Source organism: Hyaena hyaena, unplaced genomic scaffold (genome assembly GCF_003009895.1).
Source record: "Hyaena hyaena isolate Hyena2069 unplaced genomic scaffold, ASM300989v1 scaffold_1217, whole genome shotgun sequence".
Lineage (NCBI taxonomy): Eukaryota > Metazoa > Chordata > Mammalia > Carnivora > Hyaenidae > Hyaena > Hyaena hyaena.
The window spans coordinates 351,184-363,638 of NW_024081822.1; positions in this window are offsets into that span (position 1 = coordinate 351,184).

The following is a 12,455-nucleotide window of genomic DNA, read 5'->3' on the forward strand; positions in this document are numbered from 1 at the left end:
ATATATATATATATATATATATATATATATATATATATCCTGACATTACGAATAATGCTGATAACTCAGAAGACGATGCTGTTTTTATTAAAGAAAATTTATTAACTTTCATTCTAGATTTATTTTATTAGAATTCACTACAGTACATATTAAAGTGAATTCAACAATTATTATTACTAATATTCCTTTACTATTTAACACTAATATTAAACAACTATAGTATTAAACTAATATTATGTACCAAAGACTTCCAACTCATGTTTACTTGAAAACCATTTGAATTTCTTATATTTCTTATGGTTTTAAGAATATTTAATTATTAATAACTTATAATCATATTTTTTTAAGTTTGCATTTATCTCCACGTGAAATTAAATAAGACTTTCAAGGGATTTTATGAATCACACTGGCAATATCATGTGAAGGTAGAAAAATATAACATAAATAACATATATATATATGCATATGCAGTCAGGGATCTGCAAACAGGGATCTTATACCTTTTAGTGTAAATTTTTAAACATGTATCAGCAAAAAAAGTATAAATCTTACTGGTTCATATAAAATAGTTGACTCTCATCTTACTCTACTTTATATATTCATCTAAATTGTGTTTCTGACCAATATGAGACAAGATAAGGTTACCTGTTCAATATCATGGCTAGTGTTTTTTACCCGTATTTGTGGAGACGACTTGAGATTTTATTTTGTCTTGACCTGGAATCTTATGCAGGCTGTAGACTACTGCTAAGGCTGAAGAATGGCTGTCTGGACTTGTCCAAAGTTAGCAAGTGGATAAAATAGTCAACATCCAAAAACCAAATAATCCAGGGAAGATATGGTCAGAAGACATGAATAGACATTTTTACAAAGGAGACATCCAAATGGCTAACAGATGCATGAAAAGATGCTCAAGATTACTCATCATCAGATAAATACAAATCCAAACCTCAATGAGATTCCACCTCATGTCGGTCAGAGTGGCTAAAATTAACAACTCAGGAAACAACAGATGTTGGGGAGGATGTGGAGAAAGGGGAACCCCCTTGCACTGTTGGTGGGAATTCAAACAGGTCCAGCCACTCTGGAAAACAATATGAAAGGTCCTCAAAAATTAAAAATAGAGTCATTCCACGACCCAGCAATTGCACTACTAGGAATTTATCTTAAAGATATAGGTCTGCTGATTCTAAGGGAGAGTATGCACCATGTTTATAGCACAACTATCAGCAAGATCCAAATTATTAAAAAAAAAAAGCCTAATTGTTCAAAAACTGATGAATGGGTTAAGAAGATGTGGAAAAAATATACAATGGAATACAACTCAGCAATGAAAAATAATGAAATCTTGCCATTTGCAACAATATGGGTCGAACTGAAGGTTATTATGCTAAGTGAAATAAGTCAGTCAGAGAAAGACAGGTATCATATGATTTTGTTCATATATGGAATTTGAGAAAACTTACAGATGATCATAAGGGAAGGGAAGGAAAAGTAAGACAAAAATAGGGAAGGAAGCAAAACATAAGAGACTTAAATACAGAGAACAAACTTAATGTTTATAGGGGTGGAAGGTGGGAGTTTGGGGAAGATGGGTGACGGGCATTAAGGAGGACATTTGTTGGGATGAGTACTGGGTATTATATGTAAGTGATGAATCACTGGATTCTACTATTGAAGTCAAGAGTACACTATATATTAACTTCCTTGAGAATAAAATAAATAAAGGAACTAATCAATATTAACACATTAATAGTAGAGGACTCTAACACCACACTTAACATCAGTGGATACATCATCTAAGCAAAACATCAACAAAGAAACATTGGTTTTGTTTTGTTTTCTTTTCTTTTTAAAAAAATTTAAATGTTTTATTTATTTCCGAGAGAGAGAGAGAGCATGAGCAGGGGAGTGTCGGAGAGAAAGGGAGACACAGAATCTGAAGCTGGCTCCAGGCTCTGAGCTAGCTGTCAGCACAGAACCTGACGCGGGGCTCGAACCCACGAACCGTGCGATCATGACCTGAGCTGAAGTCGGGTGCTCAACCAACTGAGCCACCAAGGCGTCCCTGGAACAGATTATTTTAACAGCTACATTCAGAACATTCGATCCCAAGACAGCAGAATACACATTCTTTTCAAGTGCACACAGGACATTCTCCAGAATACATTACATATTAACCCAAAAAGCAAATCACAACAAGTTCAAGAAGATCAAAATCATATTCATGCATATTTTCTTACCACAATGCTTTGAAACTAGAAGTCCACCACAAGAAAAAAAAGAAAGACCACAAATACATGGAGGTAAAAAAGTATGTTACTAAACAGTCAATGGGTAAACCATGAAATCAATGAAGAAATTAAAAAAGTATAGGGAATACTTTTCAGAATGGCTAAAATCAACAACACAAGAAACAACAGGTGTTGGCAAGGTTATGGAGAAAAAGGAACACACATACACACTCAGTGGGAATGCAAACTAGTGTAACCACTATGGAAAATAGTATGGAGGTCCTCAAATGTTAAAAATAGAACTAACCTATGACACAGCGATTTCACTACCAGGCATTTCCCCAAAGAATACAAGAACACTAATTCAAAGAGATATATGCACCCCTATGTTCATAGCAGCATTATTTACAATAGCCAAGATATGGAAGCAGCCCAAGTGTCCATCAATTGATGAATGTTATTCAGTAATTAAAAAACAATGAAATCTTGTCATTTGCATCAACAAGGATGTAGCTAGAGTATAATGCTAAGTGAAATAATTCAGAAAGGGAAAAAATACCATATGTTTTCACTTATATGTGGAATTTAAGAAACAAAACAAGGAAACAGGGAAAATAAGAGAGGAACAAACAAAGCAATAAACAGACTATTAGTTACAGAGAGCAAACTGTGGTTACCAGAGGGGAAATGGGTGGCGGGATAAGTCAAATACATGATTGGAGTTAAAGAGTGCACTTGTCTTGATAAGCACAGGGTGATATGTGATGTGTTGAATTACCATATTGTACACCTGAAACCAGTATAACATTACACGTTAATTGAAATTAAAATTAAAAGCTACAACAAAAACAAACAAAAATTAAATGGAACCAAATGAAAATGAAAACACAATGTTCAAAAACCTCTGGGATGAAGCAAAAGCAGTTCTAAGAGGGAAGGTTATAGCAATACAGGCCTAAATCAAGAAGGAAGAAAAGTCTCAAACAACGTAACCTTAAACCTAAAGCAGCTAGAAAAGGAAAAACAAACAAAACCTACAACCAACGGAGGATAGGTAGCTCTGTCGGGTGAGCATTTGACTCTTGATTTTGGCTCAGGTCATGATCTTGCAATTGTGAGATTGAGTCCCCATCAGGCTCCACTCTGGGCATGGAACCTGCTTAATATTTTCTCTCCCAAGAGACTCTTAAATTGTAGAGAACAAACTGAGAATTGATGGAGGTGGGTGGGAGATGGGCTACAAGGGTGATGGGTATTAAGGAGGGCACTTGTTGTGGTGAGCATTGGGTGTGGTACATAAGTGATGAATCACTGAATTCCATTCCTGAATCAACTAAATAAAATTTGAATTAAAATTTTAAAAAGGGAGGTTTAAAAAAAACACTGTGAAAGTTTGAGGTACACAATGTGATGATGATACACATATATATTGTGAAATGATTAGTACAGTAAGGTTAGCTGACCCATCCTTCACCTCACACTGTTACTGTTTTATTGTTGTTATGTGAGAACATGAAAGGTCTCTTCTCATAGCAACTTCCAAGTATACAATCCAGTATGTTAATTATAGTGACCATGCTGTACAGTAGCTCCTCAGAACTCATTCATCTAATATAGTTGATTCTTGAACAACTGGGTTTGAAAAGAATGGATCCAACATACATGGATTTTTTTCTTTCAATAAAAATCATACAGGACTGTTAAAAAAAAATCTGTCTCCCTCTCTCTCTGTTCCTCCCCCACTCATTTTCTCTCTCAAAAGAAAAACTTTTCTAAAACCATCAAAAGGAAGGAAATAATAAACATTAAAGCAGAAATAAATTATATAAAAACAAAAAATAACCCATAGAACAGATCAATGGAACCAGGAGGTGGTTCTTAAAAAAAAAAAAAAGTAAAAATAAAATCGATAAGATGCTAGCCACACTTACAAAGAAATATAAGCAAAAGGGCTCAAATAAATAAGATCACAAATGAGAAAGGAGACATAACAACCAACACCACAGAATTACAAACTATTATAAGAGAATATTATGAAAACCTATATGCCAACAAATTGGGCAAATTAGAAGAAATGGATAAATTCTTAGAAACATATAAACTACAAAAATTGAAACAAGGAGAAACAGAAAATTTGAACAGACTGATAACTAGCAAGTAAATTGAGCCAGTAATAAAAAGAAACTCCCAACAAAGTACAGAACCAGACGTCTTCACAGGCAAATTTTACCAAACATTTAAAGAAGAGAGTCTACCTATTCTTCCCAGACTATTCCAAAAATAAGAAAAGGTAGATAAAATTTCCAAATTCATTCTATGAAGACAGCATTATCCTGATACCAAAATGGGACAAAGACACTAGTAAAAGAGAGAACTATAGGCCAATACCCTTAATGAATATGGATGCAAAACGTCTCAATAAAATAGTAGTAAATTGAATTCAACAATCATTTAAAAAATTATTCACCATGATCAGGTGGGTTTTATTACTGAGTTGCCAGAGTGTCTCAATATTCACAAATCAGTCAACATGATACATTACATCAATAAGGGAAAGGATATATGATCATTTCAATATATGCAGAAAAAAATCAGTTGACAAAGTAAAACATCCATTCATGATAAAAAAATCTCTCCACAAATTAGGGTTAGAGAGAACATAACTCAAAAAAATAAGGACCACATCTGAAAAACACACGTCTAACATCCTCAATGGGGAAAAAGTGAGAGGTGTTCCTCTAAGGTCAGAAAGAAGACAAAGATGGGGCGCCTGGGTGGCTTAGTCGGTTAAGCGTCCGACTTTCGCTTAGGTCAGGATCTCGCGGTGTGTGGGTTTGAGCCCCGCGTCGGGCTCTGTGCTGACTGCCAGCTCAGAGCCTGGAGCCTGTTTCAGTCTGTCACTCCCTCTCTCTCTCTGACCCTCCCCTGCTCACGCTGTCTCTCTCTCTCCTAGAAATAAATAAAACATTAAAAAAAATTAAAAAAAAAAAGAAAGAAGACAAAGATGAGGGAAGGGCAAGATGGCGGAGAAGTAGGGAGCTCCGTGCATTGCACTTGCCCCCATATCTCACACGGAAAAGATCTGAAGCCATTGGAAACCTTACAGAACCCAAGAGATTGGGAGAGAAAGGACGGAAAATTCACTGAGAAAGCCTTCTAACGTGAGTGCGAACTGGGTAAGATAAAATTGGGCCGGGATCGGAGACTGGAGGGAAGGGGGCGATCCCCCTCTGCGGGGAGTGAGAGGAGGAAAAATAAAGAGTACGAAACTACTCAATATACGGTCCCTGTCGCTGGGAAACAGAAAAACCTCCGCTCGGGGCACAGAAGGACCGTGCGCACCAAATCCCTACGCGCCAGGTCCCTGCGCGCCAACTCGTCCCAGAGGGGCTGTGTATGCACGGGCACTGCTCCTTTGTACTCCTAGCTGCTGGATTCCTGGAGGAACCTTGCGTGTACCTCCACACTCCAGGCTGGCTGGTACTCTAGGGGGAAGGCAAAGGGCTTAAAACTGGGAGATTTGCCTGAGAGTTCGTGTTTCGGGTGACAAGACACAGAGGGACCTGGTTTCCCTCTCTCCAGTGGGCCAGACGCGCCCTGCAGACAAACCCCTGCCCATGCTCACCAACCAGACCTGGAGGAATGGGAAGAGTGGTTTCTGGCTCCACCCCCAGGGCTAGGCAAGAGGCTTGGAATCCCAAGAGGGGATCGCCTGTGAGGTTGTGTCTACCGCAATTTCAGTCTGGCGCATGGACTGAACTTGGAAACTAGCCTGACCTGGGTTAAAGAGCGCGACCCACCAGGCACGGGGAGTTTAAACACCCAAAAAAGCAAGGTGTAGCGCTTGATTCAAGAAGGGACTGGTGCACTGAACTCTCCTCCCCGCAACCACTGAGGTAGAACTTCCGCCTAACACATTGGATCACACCACGCCCATCACTGCCAGAGAGATGCCATCCTCCTTTTTTTTCTTTTTCTTTTACCTTTTTCTTTTTTTCCCAAAACACTGACCTGATTAACTCTGATCACCTGCTTGCTTAAACAGTCACATCTAACCCATTCTGTTGATGTAAATTCTACAACTACCGACATTTTCATCTCTTTCTCTCAGGAGTATAATTACTTTATACTTTAGAGACTTTATACTAGAGACTTTATAGTTTCTCTAGATAACACCAGCGTCCGTCTCTCACCTATACAACCATATTCCACCCCTTACATCTTTGAAAAAAGCTTCTTATCCCTTCTGCCTATTCATTCTATTTCCAATTTTGCCTCATTCCAGCCCTGTCTTCTCTCTCTTTCTCTATGCTCTTCAACCAGCACTGCATACACCCGGCTATTTAACTGTAGCTGGGAAATCTGGTTATATGCTTTAAACTGTTCTTTGTCAATATTTTTTCTTCTTTTTTCCATTTAATTTCTTTTTTTGACCCTTTTATGAATTTTTTATTCTCTATTATTCGCCCTCCGTCCTCCGTCTTTTCTATTAATTTCTCATTTTCCTCTCGGTTTGCATGTTAGTTGGATTTCCTGTGCGTTTGTTTGCCCCTGCTCCCTGTGTGTTTGTCTGTCTCTTTTCTTTTCCAGGGCTACCTCAAGAAACAAGTCAAAGTACACAAGGTGGAGAGTCCCAAATACCACTACGAGTAGGAAAATAAAATAACCAAGGTCCCAAAAAGAGAGACCAAGAGATACCATTCAAAAACACTCTCTGAAAGGATACACCCTGGGCAGTCAAAGAGTCTTCTTGGATACAGCAGCGCTCACAGGTGCAAAGAGCATAACAAGTCTTTAAAACTAACAAGAGACAGAAAGCTAACTAAAATGGCAAAAAGAAAGAGCTCTCCTCCAAAGAAAATCCAACAAGAATTGACAGCTAATGAACTGCTCAAAACAGATATAAGCAGCATAACTGAACAAGATTTTAGAATAATAACGGTAAAATTAATAGCGTAGCTTGAAAAAAAACATAGGGGACATCAAAGAAACTATCGCTAGAGACGAAATGGAGAAAAAAATAGGCATGAAGAATTTAAAAATGTGATAAATGAGATACATAATTAATTAGAGGCACCCAATGCAAGGATTGAAGAGGCAGAAAGGAGAATATATGATATAGAAGACACCATTATAGAAAAACAAGAAGCTGACAAAAAAAGAGACAAACTGATCCAGAAACAGGAAAGAAGAGTTCGAGAGCTCAGCGATATGGTCAAACGCAACAATATCCGTATCATAGAAATCCCAGAAGAGGAAGAGAGAGGGAAAGGTGCTGAAGGAGTCCTGGAACAAATTATAGGAGACAACTTCCCCAACCTGGGGAAGAAATGAAATACAAGAAGCTCAGAGGACTCCCATCAGACGTAATTTGAATCGAACTTCTGCACGGCATATCATAGTAAAACTGGCAAAATACAAGGAAAAAGAGAGAATTTTGAAAGTAGCTAGGGTGAAGAGGGCCCTAACATGCAAAGGGAAACCTATCAGAGTGGTGACAAACCTATCTACTGAAACTTGGCAGGCCAGAAAGGAAAGGCAGATCTTCAATGTGATGAACAGAAAAAATATGCAGCTAAGAATCCTCTACCCAGCAAGCCTGTCATTCAAAATAGAAGGAGAGACAAAAACCTTTCCAAATAAACAGATTGAAAGAATTTGTCACCACTAGGCCAGCCCTACAAGAAATCCCGAGGGGGACTCTCTGAGGGAAGTGTTCCCAAGAACAAAGATACCAGAGACAACACCACAAACATGAAGCCTGCAAAGGATCAAAGACTCTAAACCCATATATTTCAATAATAACACTGAATGTAAATGGGCTGAATGCTCTAATCAAAAGACATACGGTAGCAGAATGGATAAAATAACAAAATCCATTTGTATGCTGTCTACAAGAAACTCATTTTAGACTGAAGATACCTTCAGATTAAAAGTAAGGGGATGGAGAAGTATATATCCTGATACAGGAAATCAACAGAAAGCCAGAGTAGTTGGGGCGCCTGGGTGGCTTAGTCGGTTAAGCGTCCGACTTTCGCTTGGGTCATGATCTCGCGCTTCGTGGGTTCGAGCCCCGCGTCAGGCTCTGTGCTGACTGCCAGCTCAGCGCCTGGAGCCTGTTTCAGTCTGTGACTCCCTCTCTCTCTGACCCTCCCCTGCTCACGCTGTCTCTCTCTCTCTCCTAGAAATAAATAAAACATTAAAAAAAAAAGAAAGCCAGAGTACCTATACTTATATCAGACAAACTGTACTTTAAATTAAAGACAATAACAAGATGGATGTAGGGGGAAGGGGGAATGGACGTGGAGGAGGGCACTCGTGGGGATGAGCACTGGGTGTTATATGGAAACTAATTTGACAATAAAGTATTAGTAAAAAATAAATAAATAAATAAATAAATAAATAAATAAAAATAAAGACAATAACAAGAGATGAAGAAGGGCACTACATAATAATTACAGGGTCCATCCATCACGAAGAACTAACAATCAAAAACCTCTATGCACCGAATATGGGAGCACCTAAATATTTAAAACAATGAATCACAAACAGAAACAAGCTTATAGATAAGAATGTGCTAATAGTAGGGGACTTTAATACTCCACTTACAGCAATGGATAGGTCAACCAGACAGAAAATCACTAAAGAAATAATGGACTTGAAAGACACATTGTACCAGATGGATCTGACGGATATATTTAGAACTTTACATCCCGACCAGGGAATTTACTTTCTTCTCAAGTGCGCATGGCACATTCTCCAAGATAGATCCCATACTGGGACATAAAGCAGCCCTCAATAAATATAAAAGAATAGAGATCATACCATGCACACTGTCAGATCACAATGCTTTGAAACTTGAAATCAATCACAGGAAGAAGCCTGGTAAACCTCCAAAAACATGGAGGTTAAAGAACACCCTTCTAAAGAATGAATGGGCCAATCAGGCAAATAGAGAAGAAATTTAAATATATATGGAAACAAATGAAAGTGAAAACACAACAATTCAAAATCTATGGGATGCGGCAAAGGCAGTTCTAAGAGGAAAGTACATTGTACTACAGGCCTATTTCAAGAAATTAGAAAAAGCGCAATTCCAAAATCTAACAGTTCACCTAAAGGAACTAGAGGCAGAGCAACAAGAACGCCCTAAACAAAGTAAAAAAGGAGAAAGAGTATAAATCAGAGCAGAAATAAACAACATAGAGATCGAAGAAAAAGTGAACAGATCCATGAAATCAAGACTTGATTCTTTGAAAAAAGAAACAAAATTGAAAAACCCATAGCCAGATTTATCAAAAAGAAAAGAGAGAGCACCAAAATAAACAGAATTATGAATGAAAATGGACTTATTACAACCAAACCCTCAGAAATACAAGCAATTATCAGGGAATACTATGAAAAATCATATGCCAACAAACTGGACAACTTAGAATATATGGACAAATTCCTAAACACACACTCACCACGAAACTTCAAACAGGAAGAAATAGAAAACCTGAATAGACCCATAACGAGTGAAGAAATCGAATCAGTGATCAAAAATCTCCCAACAAATAAGAGCCCTGGACCTGATGGCTTCCCTGGGGAATTCTACCAGACATTTAAAACAGAATTAATCCCAATTCTTCTCAAGCTATTCCAAAAAATAGAAAGNAATAGAAATCAAAAACTCCCGGACTCATTTTATGAAGCCAGCATCACTCTGATTCCCAAGCCAGACAGAGATCCAGCTAAAAAAGAGAACTACAGGTCAATATCCTTGATGAATACGGATGCAAATATCCTCAACAAGATACTTGCAAATCGAGTCCAACAGCACATAAAAAGAATCATCCACCAACATCAGTGGGATTCATTCCTGGGTTACAGGGCTAGTTCTGCATTCGCAAAACAATCAATGTGATACGTCACATTAACAAAAGAAAATATAAAAGCCATATGATCCTGTCAATAGATGCAGAAAAAGCATTTGACAAAATACAGCATCCCTTCTTAATAAAGACTCTAGAGAAAGTCGGGATAGAAGGAACCTACTTAAGCATCATAAAAGCCATATATGAGAAGCCCTCAGCTAACATCATCCTCAGCAGGGAAAACCTGAGAGCTTTCCCCCTGAGATCAGGAACACGACAAGGATGTCCACTCTCACCACTGTTGTTTAACATAGTGCTGGAAGTCCAGGCATCAGCCATCAGACACCAAAAGGAAATCAAAGGCATCAGAATTGGCAAAGAGGAAGTCAAACTTTCACTTTTCGCAGGTGACATGATACTCTACATCGAAAACCCGACAGACTCCACCAGAAGTCTACTGGAACTGAAACAAGAATTCAGCCAAGTTGCAGGGTAGAAAATCAACGTACAGAAATCGGTTGCATTTTTATACACCAACAATGAAGCAACAGAAAGAGAAATCAAGAAGCTGATCCCATTCACAATTGCACAAAAAACCATAAAATACCTCGGAATAAACCTAACCAAGGATACAAGAGATCTGTATGATGAAAACTATAGAAAACTTATGAAGGAAATTGAAGAAGACACAGAGAAATGGAAAAACATCCCATCCTCAAGGATGGCAAGAATAAATATAGTTAAAATGTCATTACTACCCAAAGCAATCTACACATTCAATGCAATTCCAATCAAAATTGCACCAGCATACTTTGCAAAGCTATAACAAACTATCCAAAAATCTGTATGGAACCACAAAAGACCCCGGATAGTCAAAGTAATACTGAAAAATAAAACCAAAACGGGAGGTATCACCATCCCAGAATTTAGCCTCTACTTCAAAGCTGTAATAATGAAGACAGTATGGTATTGGCACAAAAACAGACACATAGACCAATGGGACAGAATTGAGAACTCAGAAGTGGACCCAAAGGTTTACAGTCAACTAATCTTTGACAAAGCAGGAAAGAATATCCAATGGATAACAGACAGCCTTTTTAACAGATGGTGTTGGGAGGATTGGACAGCAACATGCAGAAGAATGAACCTAGATCATTTTCTCACAGTATACACAAAAATAACTTAAAATGGATAACTGAAGTGAACGTGAGACAGGAAACTATCAAAACCCTACAGGAGAAAGCAGGAAACAACCTCCTTGATCTCCACCGCAGCAACGTCTTACTTGACACATCCCCAAAAGCAAGGGAATCAAGAGCAAAAATAAACGATTGGGACCTCATCAAGATTAAAAGCTTCTGCATGGCAAAGGAAGCAACCCATAAAACTAATAGGCAACTAACGGAATGGGAAAAGATAGTTGCAAATGACATCTCAGATAAAGGGTAAATATCCAAAATATATATGGAACTCACCAAACTCCACACCTGGAAAACAAACAACCCAGTGAAGAAATGGGCAAAAGAGATGAACAAACACTTCTCCAAAGAGGACATCCAGATGGCTAACAGACACATGAAACAATGCTCCGCATCCCTCCTCGTCAGGGAAATGCAAATCAAAACCACACTGAGATACCACCTCAAGCCATTCAGAGTGGCTAATATGAGCAAATCAGAGAACTCTAGATGCTGGCGGGGATGTGGAGAAACGGGCATCCTCCTACACTGTTGATGGGAATGTAATTTGGTACAGCCCCTCTGGAAAACAGTGTGGAGTTTCCTCAGGAAAGTAACAATAGAACTCCCCTATGACCCAGCAATAGCACTGCTAGGAATTTACCCAAGGGATACAGAAATGCTGAGGCATAGGAGCACGTGTACCCCAATGTTCATAGCAGCACTCTCCACAATAGCTAAAACATGGAAAGAGACTAAGTGTCCATCAACAGACTAATGGATCAAGAAGATGTGGTTTATCTATACCATGGAATACTACATGGCAATGAGAAAGAATGAAAGCTGGCCATTTATAGCAACATGGATGGAACTTGAGGGCGTTATGCTTAGCGAAATAAGTCAGGCAGAGAAGGACAAATATCATATGTTTGCACGTATAGGAGGATTAGGAGGAACTTAACGGAAGACCATGGGGGAGAAGAAGGGGAGAAATGGTGGGGGAAAGGGAGAGAGGCAAACCATGAGAGACTCTTTAATGCTGAGAAACAAACTGAGGACTGATGGATGTAGGGGGGAGGGGTGAGATGGCCATGGATGAGAGCTCTTGTTGGGATGCGCACTGGGTGTCATATGGAAACCAACTTGACCATAAACTATTTGTAAAAAAAAAAAAAAAAAAAAAAAAA